Source organism: Amblyomma americanum, chromosome 11, assembly GCF_052857255.1.
Source record: "Amblyomma americanum isolate KBUSLIRL-KWMA chromosome 11, ASM5285725v1, whole genome shotgun sequence".
Lineage (NCBI taxonomy): Eukaryota > Metazoa > Arthropoda > Arachnida > Ixodida > Ixodidae > Amblyomma > Amblyomma americanum.
This window is the reverse complement of record NC_135507.1, coordinates 119,960,208-119,977,289: the sequence shown is the minus strand read 5'-3', so window position 1 is coordinate 119,977,289 and position 17,082 is coordinate 119,960,208. Positions and strand designations below refer to the sequence as shown.

The following is a 17,082-nucleotide window of genomic DNA, read 5'->3' as shown; positions in this document are numbered from 1 at the left end:
AATGAAAAACAAACAAGCAATAAAAGCAGTAGTGGCGTATATAGATACACCTTAACCAACCTTCAGTTTAGCCTATGAGAGAAATAAGCATCAAAAGAGAACGACACTTTCTAAAGCAGCATTGACGTTCGGACTTGTAAAAACTTCATTCGGCAACATATTCCAATTATTTATTGAATTGGGAGAACAGGACTATTTAAGGGTATTAACCTCATACTTATAACTTCGAACATTCATGGTATTGTTCCTCCTTCATGAAGCATAGTGAGGCTTCTTTAAGGAGACGGTTATATCGATTCTGGTTTTATTGTTGTAGATATCGTGCAAGAACTTTAAACTCAATGCTTATTTTCGATGGGATAACAGTTCTCACCCCAACGACTCTCGAAGTTCGGAGCTGCTGACATAGGAATTGTACCTACCAGGTAAAACTGCCGCGACGCGCTGCTGGTCTCTCTCTAATTTGTCCTTTGAAATATTCGTGGACGAATTCCAAGCCATGCATTCAAATTAAAGAATTGGTCTAAAATTTGTGACATACAATGCTTCTTTTAGGGATGAAGTTATGTGTTTGAAATTTCATTCAAAGAGGCAGAAAAGGCGAGAGGATTCGGAGGCTATAGTGCCGACATGCGCAGTCCAATCCAATGTCGCTGTTAACATGAAACCGAGAAACTTGACGTTGTCCTATGTGTGTACAAGAGATTCATTCAAAAAGTATAGCCGCTGTATACCTTCAGTTTTTTTGTAAATTGCATGCGGCAATATTTGGCTACGTTGGGAGTCATTTTGTACTTTTCGCATCAACGCCTCAGCTTATTTGGATCAGACTGCACTATAAGGGTATCATTTGCGCTCGTGAAAGGATGGTAAACAGCACAGTCACCAGTTTACAGTCTAACAAGGGAACACAGATCACTCGGTAGATAATTCACAAAAACTATAAATAACAATGGTCAGAGCACTGAGCCTTGCGGCACGCCCGATAAGACATCAACAGATTGCGAAGTGACACCGTTTATAAGCACTTGTAGCTTTCATTCATATAAATGGTCTCGAATCTAACCGAGAATATTAGAAGGGGTACTTAAATATGGTAACTTAGATAAAATCGTGGAATGCGAAATCACATCGAAAGCCTTGCGCAAGTTATGAAAAACCACGTCTATTTGAACACCGCTATCTATACCTGCTGCAATATCATGTATGAATTGGTTTGGTTTATGCGGATTCAACGTCTCGAAAAGCCTAAAGGCATGAGGGACGCTGCAGTGAAAGGCTCCGACAATATCGACCACCCGGGGTTCTTTAATGAGCACTGACATCGCAAAGCACACGGGTCTCTAGAATTTCGCTTCCATCGAAATACCATCGCCGCGGAGGGATCGGACCTGCCTTTTTTGGGTTAGCAGCTGAGCACCATGACCAGTGACCCACTGCGGCGGCATGTATGTATGAATTCCGAGAGCTCATTATCCGGATCAGCTTTGACTACCTACCCTAAGTAGACCAATTCGTTTTAACACTTCCAGCACCTCGCTGGAAATTGTGAACTGCTGATGCCTTGCTAGACTGTTGAACATTACATTGATTTTCTGCGTGTTAATTCTTACACCCAGAGCCTTTCTAACTCATTGATCATGATTTGCAGTTCACCTCCAGAGTGACTCAGCAAAGGCAATGTCATCAGCAAATCGCTGATTATTTAGGTATTCTCCATTAACGCTTATTCTCAACTGTTCCCAATTCAGGCCTCGCAATACGTCCTGTAAACAGGCGTTGAATAGCACTGGCGAGATCATGTCTTTGCCCGACACCCTTCATTATTGTAATTTTATTGCTGACTTTATGGAGGACTATGGTAGCTTTACAGTTGCATATATATATATCTTCCAGTATTTTGACATCAGGCACTTCTACACCGTGATTACACAGTACCTGTATAACTGCTGAGGTTTCCACTGAGTCGATTGCTTTCTCGTAATAAACAAAGGGTGTATATAGGGGTTGGTTATATTTTGCGCATTTCTCTATCACCTGATTGATAGTGTGAATATAATCTTTTGTGGATGCGAATATTCTTTACGAAAGCCTGCCTGATCATTTGTTTGATTAAATTCAAAAGACAGACAAGGAGAGACATTGGAGAGGACTTTGCCCTGCCGTGGGTGTAGTCAGGCTGATGATGGTGATGATGATAATGATGTTGATGAAATAAAAACGTCTTTAGTCATTCGGGCATATCTTAACCAGGGTAAAAAAGAGGCACTTGATAGGGTATTGGGAAAATTGGGAGGACGCTTAATCTTTTGCCTTAAGAGTAAAAGCGCCCAGTGCATTTTCCTCCTTTCCCACTTTTTATTCCTTTTTTCTTATTTCTCACTTATTACTAATCCGCAACTGCATTACCGATCACGCTACTCGATTACAATCACAATTACCAAACTCATTTTGCTGAGTGAACAAAACATGGTCGATGCATTTATTGGGTATTTTGTGCATCGAGACTTAAGCGCAATATCATACAGATCTTATTCTGATTCAGGGCCAGAAAATCTGGATAGTTTTTTGTTAGAGCCTACCGATGCAAATAAGGTATGTTCTACTTTCCTGAACCTAAAGAACTCTCACAGCTGCGACTATGATGGTGTGCACATTAAGCAGATTAAGTGCTTAATCGATATTTTTGGTCCAGTCCTGTCGTATCTCTTTAACTTGTGCATTTCTTCGGGCGTATTTCCGCTCAAAATGCAAGTCGCACGTGTCATCCCTGTCTTTGAGAAAGGCGACAGTCCCGACGTTACCAACTACAGGCCTATATCTCATATCTCCTAGTATTTGCTAAGGGTTTGGCAAAGATTCTGTTCAAGCGATTACGCTCGTTCTGCGATGAACACAATGTTAAAACAAAAGCACAGTATGGTTTCAGAAAACGTATAACTCAACAGAACTTGCCCTCTTAGATAAAAAGATAACATATTACAATAACTTGATGGTAAACGGTAGGTTGCTGGCATTTTCATGGATTTCGCTCAGGCGTTCGACTACATTTGACATTCAATTTTGCTTGAAACGTTAAACTATTACGGCATCCGTGGTCTTCCCTTGAACTTAATAAAAAGTTATCTTTCCATTACAACACAGTTTGTTTCCGTGAACGACTTGATATCCAGCAAAAAACAAATTATTGCGGGTGTGGCGCAAGGAAGCATCCTCTGTCCATGACTTTTTAATCTATATATGAATGGCGTCACCAGTATTAGCCCCCGTCTTAAACTAGTCGTATACACGGATGATACAAGCATCTTTGCCTTATCACATTGTGAAGGTGACTTAATAGCGGAAGCAAATAGTGTGCTAGAAAAACTTGATACCAGGACTACTGCCAACCACCCAAAAACGAACACTGGAAAAACAAAGGCGGTAATTTTTAATTCCAAGGGCAGACGAATTACTAATGACCATGATGCTGTCATCTAAAAAAATTGAAAAACAGATATTGTTCTATTTGTTAAAGTGCTCAGCGTTTATTTTTAACACAATCTGCAATCGGACGATCATGTGCATAACTTATTGCAGAAGTCAAGCTCTGTCTCCGGAATGCTTAGTCACGAACGTTATTCATTTCCAGAATGAGTCAAACTAGTGATCTTAAATGCTTCATTTGTGTCCTCCCTACATTACTGCTATTTATTCTGGGGCACCACTACGGCGACAAATTTAAACAGGGAGTTAAATATAAAAAAAATGGCGGTGGTTCAGCTTTGGATAAACCTGGTGTGAAGCGATACCTATAGCTGGCGGAGTGGAACTTGCTGAGTTGAATTGCAAAGTCGGTCTTTCACCGCTCCGTTTCGCTGAGCGTTCCTTCTTCATCTTGGTCCCACTTGACGCGGAGCATGAGCACAGCTGTGGCAGCTCGGTTTCGCCGGCGCAGTAGCTGCTCTGCACCACGTGGCTAGTCACGTGACGAGCCACGGGATGAGCCACGGCGCCGCGCCGCCGGCAGCTGCTCCACACCACGTGATCGCGTGGCAGCGCCGCCAAGCTGAAGGCTCGAAATGCTACCGTAATTTAGCTATCGCTACAAAAGAGTTTTGCGGGTTGTTGCAAATATAAATACACAGAACCTTCTGCCCGTCTTTTTAAACAACTTAATGTAACCAGACCACCCGATTTATACCACCATATGTTGTCTCGCCAGTACTATTTCAGTGCAAAACGCTCTATCTCTCTTTTTTCAAACATAGCAGGCTTATGACAAAATATTACGGCGTACCCCACAAGAAGCACAAAATATTGGAAAGTTCCGAAATGTACTAACTGCGGTAGACTAATGCTACAAAATGCGTTACCAAGGCTACTAAACGAATACAATAGGTTAGGCATTGATATTATGAAATTAACCATCTCTCAGTTTAAACAGCGATTCAAATCCTGATTGCATATTGCGGAACGATTTTATTCTTTGTGTGTATATGTGTGTGTTTAGAACCTTCTGTGTTATTTGTTACACTTGAGCATGCTTACGCGCTAATAATTTGATCTTCTTTGTTATCACCAGGATGTAATAATTTTTTTCATTATCGCTTTGTGCCTTCTGCTGCCACTGTATTGTTGGGAGCCAGGGGTTTGCTTTTTAAGGGTTCCCAATGGACGTGGGGACCAGTCCAAGAGCAAGCGCTGTCGTACGTCAAAGACGTTATCTCTTCGACGCGCGTCATGGCTAACTATACTGCAAAGTACCCTACGATTCTTTCCGCTGACGCGTCATCATTCGGTTTGGGGGCCGTACTGATGCAAGTTCAACCAAGCAATGAAAGAAGCCCTGTTGCATTGACGTCACGCTCGTTGACGCCTGCCGAAACCAGATACTCTCAGATTGAGAAGGAAGCATTGGCAATGGCTTGGGCGGCAGAATGATTCGAAGGGTACATAAAAGGTCTTGAAATTTTTTTTGAAACCGACCACAAACCACTTGTAACGTCGTTGGGAAAATCACTTTTAGATGTTTTGCCGCCTCGTATTCAGCGCTTTCGCATGAGGGTCATGCGGATCAGCTTTTCGGTTGTGCATGTCCCGGGTTAGAGCCTCGTTACTGCAGATGTGTTGTCTAGAGCCCCGATTCAGGGAAAACAAATTGATGCTCATGCGCTGAATGTTAACGAAGTCGGCAAGTTCGTTTCTGGCTGTTTGACAAATGCCGTCGAGGCGAGCCTTTTTGAACGAGTCAAACCTGAACAAGCAGCCGATGAAGTCTGTCAAGCTCTTATAAAGTTCAGCCGGGAAGGCTGGCCAACGTTCTCATCTCTGTCAATGCTCTTGCGTCCATACTTGCAGGAAAGCGCAACGCTGACAATCGCTGAAGGCGTGCTACCCAAAGGTGTGCGGCTGGTGATCCCACAAAAATTACGCGCAGAGGCCTTGATGCGCTTGCACGAGAGTCACCAAGGAATTGAAAAATGCAGAGCTCGAGCCAGAGAGTCCGTATGGTGGCCGGGGTTTAGTTGCCATCTGAGAGCTTTGGTGACCGATTGCCCAGTGTGCACGGAGCAGAGGGAACAAAAGTCGGAACCGATGATTCCGACAACCACTCCACAGCGTTCTTGGCAAAATCTAGGCTTTGATATCTGCCATATTGCGGGAAAGCGGTATTTGGTGGTCGTAGATTGTATTTCTAGATACCCAGAGATAGTCTTGCTATCTTCGACAAAAAGTTCCGCTGTCATGCACCTCAAAAGTTTCTTTGCAAGACATGACATACCAGAGGTTGTCATGTCGGATAATGGAACACAATTTGTATCTCGGGAATTTCAGTCGTTTGCTCACGAGTATGGCTTTCGCACTGTGACGACGAGCCCCAGGCACCGCCAGGCAAATGGGGAAATAGAAAGGATGGTCCAAACAATTAAACGGCTGATTATAAAAGTTACGGACCCCTATCTTTCGCTGCCAGCGTACAGGGACACACCAGGGCCACTTGGAAAAAGCCCTGCAAAGCTTCTGATGGGCAGGCGGCTACGCACAACAGTTCCTCTCCCTCCCAAGAGCCTTCTTCCCCAGAGGGTGAGCCTGAAGAAGTTCAGAGATCGCGATGTAACCATCCGACCGCGGCAGCGTAGGTACTTCGATAGTCGTCATACGGCTCTTCTGCTGCCAGTCCTCAAACCAGGAGCGGAAGTATGGGTGACAGACTGCAAAGTGAAAGCGCGAGTCTTGCGTCTTGCACAACGTCCGAAGTCGTATGTAGTTAGAACTTCTACTGGTGTAGCTCTAGAAAGAAATTCCTGGCTCGCTTTGTTTCCCAGCAGAATGACTACGAGGAAGAAGGAGTCAGCGATGAGTTTCCGCAGGCACATGATAGTCCGGTAGAAATGGAACGGGAAACTAATCCATCCACTAGCAAGGCACCTGCCGATCCATCTAATACACCCTTGCCACGAACTCACCCTCCCGGATATAGAATGCGGTTTGGCCACCATGTCCGACCGCGAGACCGATATGGGTTCAGTAACTGACTGTTATTTTGTTTTGAGCACTGGTTGCTTCCATTAAAACTTTTCATGTTTTGTTGGCCGCAGTGCTAAGTTTCGTGGCAAATGCCGGTGTGTCTTTTCACAAAAAGGGGAGATGTGCTGATAGCGCCTATGCCGCGTGTCATGTGTCTTCGTTATCGGGCGCTCTCGCCGTGATGGCTGAAACGTTCTGTCCGTGACGTCAGTTGTCACATGAGTGCTTTCTATATAGATATGCTGCTTGCGGGAAATAAAGGTTGCCGTTGTTATCGTGCCCGGCGTCGGAGTCAGGCTCAGTTCCTTCTTGCCCGCTGCCCGGCTGCGCTCGGCGTCCGGCAAGGGCCGCAACACCACACAGGTGGTTCAGGGAAGGTGATCACTCGTGTTTAAAAATAGGGTTTCTGACGTTAACAGAAGCTTTTTCCGGCATATTAATGTCACCGATGGCGAACGTAAAAAAAAAAACAGGCGAATCGTCTTAACTAGCTAAGTGATTGACCAAATTCTAATAGTTAACTTTTTAACTATTACCAATAGGCACATGTAAGCAATTAGAGATTTGTAGCCGGCCGTTAACAATAGCCATGTCAGTGTTTAGAATTTCGAAAATGCCACTACTCTCGCCGCTATGGCACGACAAAATTTGGCTACATTGTGCTAAAATACATACACTTTAGAAAAGTATGCGGGCAAACCTACCAGTGGTAGTAACTATACACGAAATAGCCAAATTTTGTCGTGCCACAGCGGCGACAGAAATGGCATTTTCAAATCCTAACAACTGATATGGCTATTAAAAATGGCCGGCTACAAATCCCTAATTGCAGTCAAGTGCCTACTGGTAATAGTTGAAAAGTTTACTATTAAAATTTAGTTAATCGTTTAGCTAGTTAAGATGATTCGCCTGTTTTTTAACGTCCGCCAACACTTATATTACTGTGCCGCAAATTGCTTCTCGTTACCTTAAAAACCTTGTTTCTAAAAATTAGTGATCACCTTCCCTGAAACACCTGCTACATACTTCAGCGCGTTGGCTAGGTGCCCCGCTAAAGCACTTTAGCCAAAAACTTGAAAAGCCAGACCTGCGCGAATCTACTTTTGTGAAAGTGTGCATCGGCTGTATCAATCCAAAAAGAGGTGGCGGAAATTTCCAAGTGGTTCCCAAGAGTAAAGCCCTTGTTACATCTGAGTGAACTTTAATGAGACAAAGCCAACCTCTGGCTGACTGATCCTAAAATTGTAAATGCTCTTTATATATATATATATATATATATATATATATATATATATATATATATATATATATATATATATATATATATATATATATATATATATATATATATATATATATATATATATATATATATATATATATATTGTGTTCAGCGTGCTCTTTTTGATTTTCCTTGTTGCTATGTATAGTTTGTATAGTTTGCCTATGAGTCGCGTGACCGCCCGGCCCGCTGAGAGCCGGGGTTAGATCCCCTTTGCAGACTAGGAGACTATTTTCTTTCTCAGTATTGAGGGATTTTTTTCAATCCCAGAATATAAAAGCTGATTGTGACGTAGTGCAAGTCATGCACACGCGCCTAGCCGGACAGAAGCAGCCCCCATTTCTGTTATCTAACCGCTTGCCTATAAAACCGCTCGCCTTCTTCAATAAAGCGTCATTCATGCACCATGCTTCGTCGTGTCCACATGGTGTCAGAAGTGGCCGGTTAGCGATCGCGCAACGCAACCGGGCAACGTAACCGACGGCAGAAGCACGGCAATCCGGGAGGCCCGGGTAGTTTCATCGGACCAGAGCCATGACAGACGCCGAGCAGCACCGCGCCCAGCCTGCCGCCCCCGTCACTTCGCTGCTGCCACCACCGAAGGCCCTGGATACAACGGGAGACGTCTGGTATAGCTGGGAAGCATGGAAGCAAGAGTTCGAGCTCTTCTCAACTGCAACCTACCTGGACCAACAACCGAAAAAGGTACAGGCAGCCACTTTTCTCATCAGTATTGGAGAAGACGCACGCAAAACGTACAGCACTTTCGTATTTGATGCTGGAGAGGATAAAAGCGACATTGCTGTACTGAAGCGAAAGTTTGAAGCGTTCTACAAACCAGCACTAAACCTAGCTTATCACGAGTTTCGATTTGGAAAGCGTGACCAAAAGGAAGGCGAACATTTTAACGATTGGTTAACGGAGCTGCGTGTACTAGCAAAAAGCTGTGAATTCGGTGAGCTGGAAGAACGCATGCTAAGAAGCAGAATCATTCTGGGAATGAGAGACAAGAAGCTTCAAGAAACGCTTCTTTCTGAAAATGCTTCCTTGGCCAAAACTGTTGAAATGTGTCGAGCTCGGGAACACGGCAAAGAGCAAAGTGAAGAAATACACTCCAGCAAGAACTGTCAAGTGGAGGTCAATGCGGTCCTCCAAATGAAAAGTCGCTGTAACAAATGTGCTCGTGTTCACAACAGTGAAACATGCCCTGCAAAGGGACGCACGTGCTTAAAATGTGGCAAAAGAAATCATTTTGCAGCTGCGTGCAAAACGAAGAGCGCTAACCTCTGCGTGAAAGAGCAAAAAGTGGCGTCACTGGAAGCGAATTCAGACGGACAGGCAGATAATTTCTGGTTGCAAACTTTATCGCCAAGCAGCAAGAAAGAAGACCGCTGGACTGCAATCGTGAAAATAGCAGAAACGCCCGTTGCCTGCAAGCTTGATACAGGAGCCAATTGCTCGGTCATATCACGCAGCCAGCTGCAGAAGATAACTCAAAAGCAACCCGAAAACTGCGCTGTCGTGCTGAACACATTTTTTGGCTTTCAGAAAAAAGCAACGAAACGTAGTCACCTTCATGTGACCGGACCCGAGGGAACATTTGAAACGACATTCTTCGTAATGGAAGACGACATACCCGTGACTCTTAGCGGCTCAGTTGCCGAGAAGCTAGGCTTGATTCGCCGAATTACTTCACTGGAGCACCAAGAGCTGTACGACGTAGTCAAGCCGTATGAAGACGTCTTCTCCGGATTAGGCGAGCTCAAGGGTGTCGTCTACCACTTGAAGCTCAAGCCAGGTTCCCAAGGAGTGGTCAAAGCAGCACGCCGGATTCCGTTCGCACTCGAGGACAGAGTAAAAGCGGAACTGGACCGCATGGAAGCAGCCGGAGTAGTTTCCAAGGTGACCGAGCCAACCGAGTGGTCCAGCCACATGGTTACCGTCATAAAGAACGACAAGGTACGCATATGTCTCGATCCATCTGATTTGAACAAAGCGCTGCTGAGGGAACATTATCCTATGCCAACGCTAGAAGACATTGAACCGTCTCTGTGTGGAGCACAATACTTTTCGACTTTGGATGCCGCTACGGGATTTTTGCAGATAAAACTGGATGAGGAAAGCTCCAGAATTTGCACAATGAGCACTCCGTACGGTCGTTACAGGTTCCTACGTATGCCTTTCGGCATTTCTTCGGCTCCCGAAATATTTCAGCGCGCCATGCACAAAGTACTAGAATGTCTCACTGGCACAGCAGTCGTAATGGACGACATTCTAGTCCGGGGTCGCACTAAAGAAGAGCATGACGCAAATCTTGTCAATGTGCTGACAAGATGTCAGGAGCACAACTTGACATTGAACAAAACAAAGTGTAACTTCTTGCAGGAATCCGTCAAGTACCAAGGCCACGTGTTGACGCGCGACGGGTTGAGCCTGGATCCAGGGAGACTGGAAGATATTTTCCACGTGCAGGCCCCTTGCAACCGGAAAGAGCTACAGACATTCTTGGGTATGGTGAACTTCGTTTCCCGCTTCATTCCTAATATGTCAACGCTCACAGCATCGCTCCGAGAACTTTTAAAAAAGAATGCTGCATGGGTTTGGGAAGACAGACATCAAAAAGCTTTGAAGCACTGCGCGAAGCACTAGCAACGGCTCCCATATTGGCATATTACCAGAAGGGCAAACCAATTACCCTATCTGTAGACGCCAGCCAAAACGGAATTGGCGCTGTGATAATGCAGGATGGACACCCCTTAGCTTACTCATCTCGCTCGCTGACAGAAGCACAGCAAAGGTACGCGCAGATAGAGAAAGAGATGCTAGCAATCGTCCACGGCTGTGAAAAATTCAAGGACTACATTTTCGGGCAGCCAGAAGTCATTGTGGAATCTGATCACAAGCCGCTCGAAATGATTTTCAAGAAGCCATTATGCCAGTGCCCTCTCCGCCTGCAGCGTATGCGTCTAAACCTACAAAAATACCATATAGATGTCAAGTATACTCCGGGAAAACAGCTGTTCATCGCTGACGCGTTATCACGTTTTCCTAATAAAGCACAGCTCGTAGAACATTGCGCGCATTTCCACGTTAACACTATCGCTTGTCTTCAAGCTTCAGACAGGCGCCTGGAGCAAGTTCTGCGGGAGACGGACCGTGACCCAAGCATGGTGAAACTTCGCCAGTATGCAAGCACAGCGTGGCCCATTGACGAGGCTGACGTCACTACCGAGCTACGCAGCTACTGGAACTTCCGCGACGAGCTGCATACTGAATCCGGCCTTGTGTTCCGGAGCAATCGCCTTATCATTCCTGCCAGACTGCGCAGTGAGGTACTGGCTTCTCTTCATGCTGCGCACACAGGAGCAGAAAAAATGAAGGCACGCGCCCGAACCGTTGTCTTCTGGCCAAGTATAAACAGCGATATTGAGGAAGTCGCTCAACGCTGTCAAACATGCCAAAAGTACAAATCAAGAAATGCGCGACTACCGCTGTTAAGTCACGAGATACCAACTCTGCCCTGGGAGTCAATAGGAGCTGATATTTGTCATCACAACGGTGCCGAGTACTTAGTCGTTGTTGACTTCTACTCTTTCTTTTTTGAAATCAGGCTTGTGCAAGCGCCGTCAGCCAACAAGGTTATTGCAGCATGCAATGACATCTTCGCAACACATGGCTTCCCAAGGCGACTTTGCACAGACAACGGACCACCCTTCAGTAGCCAACAGTTCAAGGATTACGCCGATAAGATTGGCCTGCAACACGTCCGGTCTAGTCCGTACTATCCCCGCTCGAATGGAATGGCAGAAAGAGCAGTACAGGAAGCTAAGAAGCTGTTAAGGCGGTTCCGTTTCGGCAGCACTGAGTTTTGTGCCGCATTGCTTGAGTGTCGAAATTCACCTCGGGACTCTTCTCTGAAGTCCCCTGTGCAGAGGCTCATGGGCCGACAGACAAGAACGCTGCTTCCTGTACCAACCAGCCACCTACAGCCACAAACAGTGCCACCCAAGACCGTGCGACGAAGGCTAGAAGACATCAGGAGCAAGCAACGCTGCTTCTACAACAGAGGTACACGGCCTCTTCCAGAGCTTCGCACTGGCTCGACCGCAACTATGTACAATGTGCCCTCAAGATCATGGTCTCCTGTCACGGTCGTACAGCGGGCTGAGACTCCTCGTGCCTACATCGTCAAAACGGAAGAGGGTCAACAGTTTCAGCGCACAAGAGAACACCTCAATCCGGCTCCTCCTCCCTCGTCTCCAGACCACAAGACTCCCGCGCCGCTGCCAGCTATGGGAGTCCCAGACACTACAGGGACATCCGAATCTACACAACTCCGCAGGAGTGAACGGAAGCGCCAACCACCACGAAGATACCCGGCGCCTGAGTTCTGAAACTCTACTTGATTCGACGATTAAAAAAAAAAGAGAGAGAGGGGAGATGTGACGTAGTGCAAGTCATGCACACGCGCCTAGCCGGACAGAAGCAGCCCCCATTTCTGTTATCTAACCGCTTGCCTATATAACCGCTCGCCTTCTTCAATAAAGCGTCATTCATGCACCATGCTTCGTCGTGTCCACATTGATGTTGTTACCAATGTAGTGCTAAAGGTTGTTTCCAATGTAGGTAATAAAAGCGCGTAGAGAAAAACAAGTTATAGACATGTTGAACAACTGAGGATTGGGCGAGTTGGTGGTGATGCATTGTATTAAAAACTAGCGCTCAAAAAACAGACAGAGGAGGAGACGATACACACGGAAGGCGCTGAACATACAACTCAGCTGTAGTAAGTTCAGCGCCTTCCGTGCGCCTTCCTTCAATAATAAATTGTGTGCAAGAGAAGGCATAGTAGTTAACAAATTACGATTAAAATTCAAGCTACCGAGACTGCAGAAACTATTCAGCTTCTATGGTAATAGTCACTGAGAGGGCTCGAATTACTGTTTTATTTGAAACATTTCACAAAGTGCACAAAAAATTTGTATTTTCTCAAATTATGCTTCAACACTTCTCATTGGCTAATGTGCGAGACTCTGCATTGTCGAACCATTGATCATACTGCACCTGGCACCACAGTTCACAACGACGCCCGGCCACTCCACTTGCGGAGATGACATCTGTCAACAGAGTGCTGCCATTTCTTCCCTGTCTTGTCTTCGTTGTTCCGCAAGCTCAAAAGCAGTCTTTGCGTGTCAAAAAGCGGTGGCAGCCGACGAAATGGCACGAGACATCAGAATGAAAATACAAGCGTGATTTTACTTTGACTGATTGTGGAGGTGTTCTTTTGAGCAGCCTCCCTTTTTAAGTTGAGGCAGACCTTCTGCATTGCGGAAATTCATTTCAAGAAGAGTAAGCCGTATGAAATGTTTCCATGAGCTGAGTATTCTGCGCTATTCTTCCATAGCAACCAAATGCATCAGGCTAAATCAGAATACAATTACAAAAGAGTTTTCACTAAAAGTTATTGCAGAAACATGCAGGCACATTAAATGTTTTCCTCAGCAGTTATTCCCAGCCAAAAAATTACGAACGCGGAAAAAACGGAAAAGGCCACTTCCCAGCATTGATACTGCAAGTCCCAAAACAAGACTTATCAAAATCGGCATTATGATATATGACTTCTTAAGAAGACTCTAAAAAGAGACAACTTAAAATCCTGACATACAACAAATGTGCCCTGAATGTTAAAAAAGGCACAAAAAGTAACTTGCTTGTGTGCCCCAAGTTTCGTCCTAAAATGTTATGCTCATTAAATTTTGGTAACACGTCCAGTATTTTTACACGGAAGAGTCTTAATTTTCTTTTAGCGTAACTGCTAGAGCTACAGTAATTCTGTTTAAACGAGAGACCTTGGCTTCTTATGAAGATCATCAGTTTAGATTTCTTACGCTGCCAATGCACCAGGGACCTCAAAAAAAAGTGCACAAAACTTACACTTCTTGTCATTAGATAAGGATGGAAGTTCTTGTTTTGTCGAGATCTTCAACATCTTCATGAGTCTCTGTGCGAAGTTGGCTACTTGAGCGTATTAGAGCATATCAGCACGCTATGCGGTATAAAAAAACACAGGGAAGAAATTGAAAAATCCTACATAAAGCTGAGGTGATCGTTAGAGCGTTTCCTTGATCTGTTGCCTCTTGAAATTCCGCTGTCGAGGACATAATTACTGTCATTCAAAAAATACGGGCTTTTTTGCCAAATTATTGAACACCATCGCGAAAACTAAGCCAAGATCACCAAAACGGAGCTTTGGACACTTAAATCTTTGAAATGTGAAAAATATTCTCATCCTGCAGAGGTCAATACACGACGTTACCGTATGTACACAATAAGCGAAAAAACGCAACTTAAAAAAATAGGACAAATTCAGCAACCTCATTGTGAGGCCTTATGAGACGTTATTGGGATAAAATATGTTATTTCGCTCAAATATATCAAGGATCGAAAGAACATATATTGTCCGAGCGCGCGACCTTTGAGAACGTGAAACAGGCAAACTACAATTTTCTTTATCTTCTTCTTTTCTTCGGGCTCTTCTTTCTGCAAACCCATTCCAACACACTTCACTGCGCGTAAAATAGGCTTGTGGGCGATAAAACATGCGGGAAAGGCCTGACACTACAAGTGACGGAAAAGTGGCACGAACAGAAAGATTTGCATTTCTACACCCTGCGACAGTTCCGTCGACCTGGTTTGCGAGCGGTCGGTGAAATGGTTCTTGCCTGCGGAGCAGCAGCCAGACCATTCATGTTCCTCTATATTTACACCGGAAAGCTCTAATGGTAGGAACTGAGTGTTCACTTGTTCTGTTACCGCCAAGAGGTGCTTTTACATCGGGTCAGAATAGCACCGATTCGGCGAAACGTTCCCTTGTCATCTGTCGGTCCTTTGTGCTCAGGAACCGGTGCACAGTGAACTAGGCTGAAGTTTAATACTTTGGTCTAGTTGGTGAAAAGGACGCTCTAAGCACGACTTAGCCCATAAATAAAAAAAAAAACGTGAGTAAGCCTTCTCTATCGCACTCTCTTTTACAGGCATGGTATGCTGCCCAAGCCTACAGTAGACATCATCACTAACATACAGGATACCTACGGTTGGAAACGACAATAAATTCTCTCTTTAAAACAGGCGAACTTCTAGTCGTTACGATGATTAAAATCGATGTTTCAACTTTCTATAGTTGGTAGCCAAACTATCTCCGGTGCCGCGTTTAGAAGCATCCTCCCATTGCTAACTGCATTAGGTTGGCATGCATTGCAGAGGCAATATACCAACGTTCCCAAAAGTGTACTTTCCGTAAATTTAGTGATCAAAGTATATATTATACTCAGGGATTTGATCACTGTATCCTGTTCGATGTGCGATAGAGAACGCCTTACTCCTTTTTTGCTCCCCATATAAGCAAATTCGTGTTTTGTGCGTACACTTCGAAAACTGGGGCGCAAGAAACACGACACCGAACAAACAACCAATCTGTGCCTTCTCGCCGTTGTCTGTCTTCTGCGCTGAACTATTCGCGGTCTTCGTTTCTTGAGTTTCAGTTTCAGTTTATTTCACAACACAAATGCACCAGATCGACAAACGATATGTGGTGAGGAGAGCGGGAAAAAAGCTGCACGTGATGCAGGTTAACCAGAACCCCCCCCCCCCCCCCCCCCGCCGCCCTTTAAAGTTGGCAAGCAGAAACAGCAAAACGACTCTGTAACAACAGAATTTGCATAGCATGTTCAAGACATTTCATCACTTAGTAGGAAAAGAACAAGTTAGAGGAAGAAAAAAAAGCAGGATGAAAATGAAATAAGGCTAAACAATCTTTTACCTCAACTAAACATGGCATGCAAGATAGTTCTTTATAGTAAACGGAGATCGTCTAAAGTATGTTTGAACTCATTAAGTTTACGCGGAAGACTGTACTGCAGCATCTGCAGACGTTCTCTCGAACGGGAGGAAGGTACAGTCTTTGCAAAATGTATACAGCCCAAGAGGTCTGCTTCTGTGGGCTGCCACACAGCTCCCCTTGCATACTCAGGGATCCTAATCTTACGACAGGGGGAGGAACTTCAGTCCTCAACCCTCCCAAGCATAGGACTGTCAAATGTGCTTAAGAGCCCCGCTGCTGAGAATGTACTTACCAGAGCTCATTAATCCCTGTGGAGCGGGAAAAACATTTTCTTTCATCACTAAAGGTCATTTTCATAGCACCGCACTGTCTGCAGACACAACGCTTCGTTGTACGTGAGACACCTGCCATTTCCTGCCTGAGTACAAAAGGGCTCCATCAGAGGCTTAAGCACGAAAGCCTAATCTGGCTGCATATAGGCCTAGAAGAAATCAACGGAAAGTTCATTTGAAGGAAAAAGCTTATAAACGGCAAGATTACAAGAATGTTGACTATAACGTCTGCATTAGCTATCGAAAGCCGTTTGGAAAAGAGTCATCTCTTTGATCCGAACCTAGCGCTCGTGGTGTCTCAGTCACTCTCTTCGTGTGGTTGTGTTTTTTGTGCGCTTGTACGTCTTTGCCTATCATTCTGCGCATTTGATTTGTTATTGTTCATTTTTCGGTTTTCGCGCTGAAGGAACGATTCAGCATGCCTTAAAGTTTGGGCATGTTTCTTTCTTGTTGGCGCTTCATAGACAAAATCGTATTTTGCGCGACGTAAAACCATCATGACCATCCAACCGGCACTCTTAAAAATATGCTTTATTCTGGTGGCTGTAAAACTTGAAATTTAACCATAAACTTTTAATAACTGCACATCGGTAGGGAAATTCCTGTATTTGCCAATCGGGTAGACTGAGACAGTGTACAGAACTGCGTCAGAAAAAAGTCGCTTAACACGCATTCGTAGGCTAGTTAGTTGGACCTGCTTGCAAAACAGCATAATGAACACACAAACGAAAGAAAAGATGCACGCAATACAGCGCTCCAGGTGTCATCCTTAATTTTCTCTGCTCTCTACATGCATAGTGCCCTGCAGTTTTTGAGCACAAATAGCGGACTTGCCGTACTGCATTTCTAATAAGGCCTACAGAAACGCGATCAATTACTGTGATTACCAGTTTACAGCCAACGGAGTATATACCGTATGTTTAAAGTTTATATTGTACGTTTCACGGATTATCTACCGGTACGGACAATAGAGGATTTTTTGAATACCGCCAAATATGGCATAAAATTCGTGACGCTTTTTCTATTAAGAGGTTTTGTGATACTTGTGCTTGCTGACCTAGGTCCGGCGGGCTTTGTACAGGCTGCGAACAATGTGCTGAAAAACATTTATTCAGCGT

General features: G+C 44.7%; 1 protein-coding gene and 1 pseudogene across 1 annotated transcript in view; one reads left to right on the top strand and one right to left on the bottom strand.

Annotated features, from left to right (window-relative positions):
* LOC144111525 (protein O-mannosyl-transferase TMTC1-like) overlaps positions 1-17,082 on the bottom strand; it is a 311,970-nt gene that overhangs the window by 194,114 nt on the left and 100,774 nt on the right. The gene's annotated exons all lie outside the window — the stretch shown is intronic.
* Positions 5,776-6,518, top strand: LOC144110864 (uncharacterized; annotated as a pseudogene).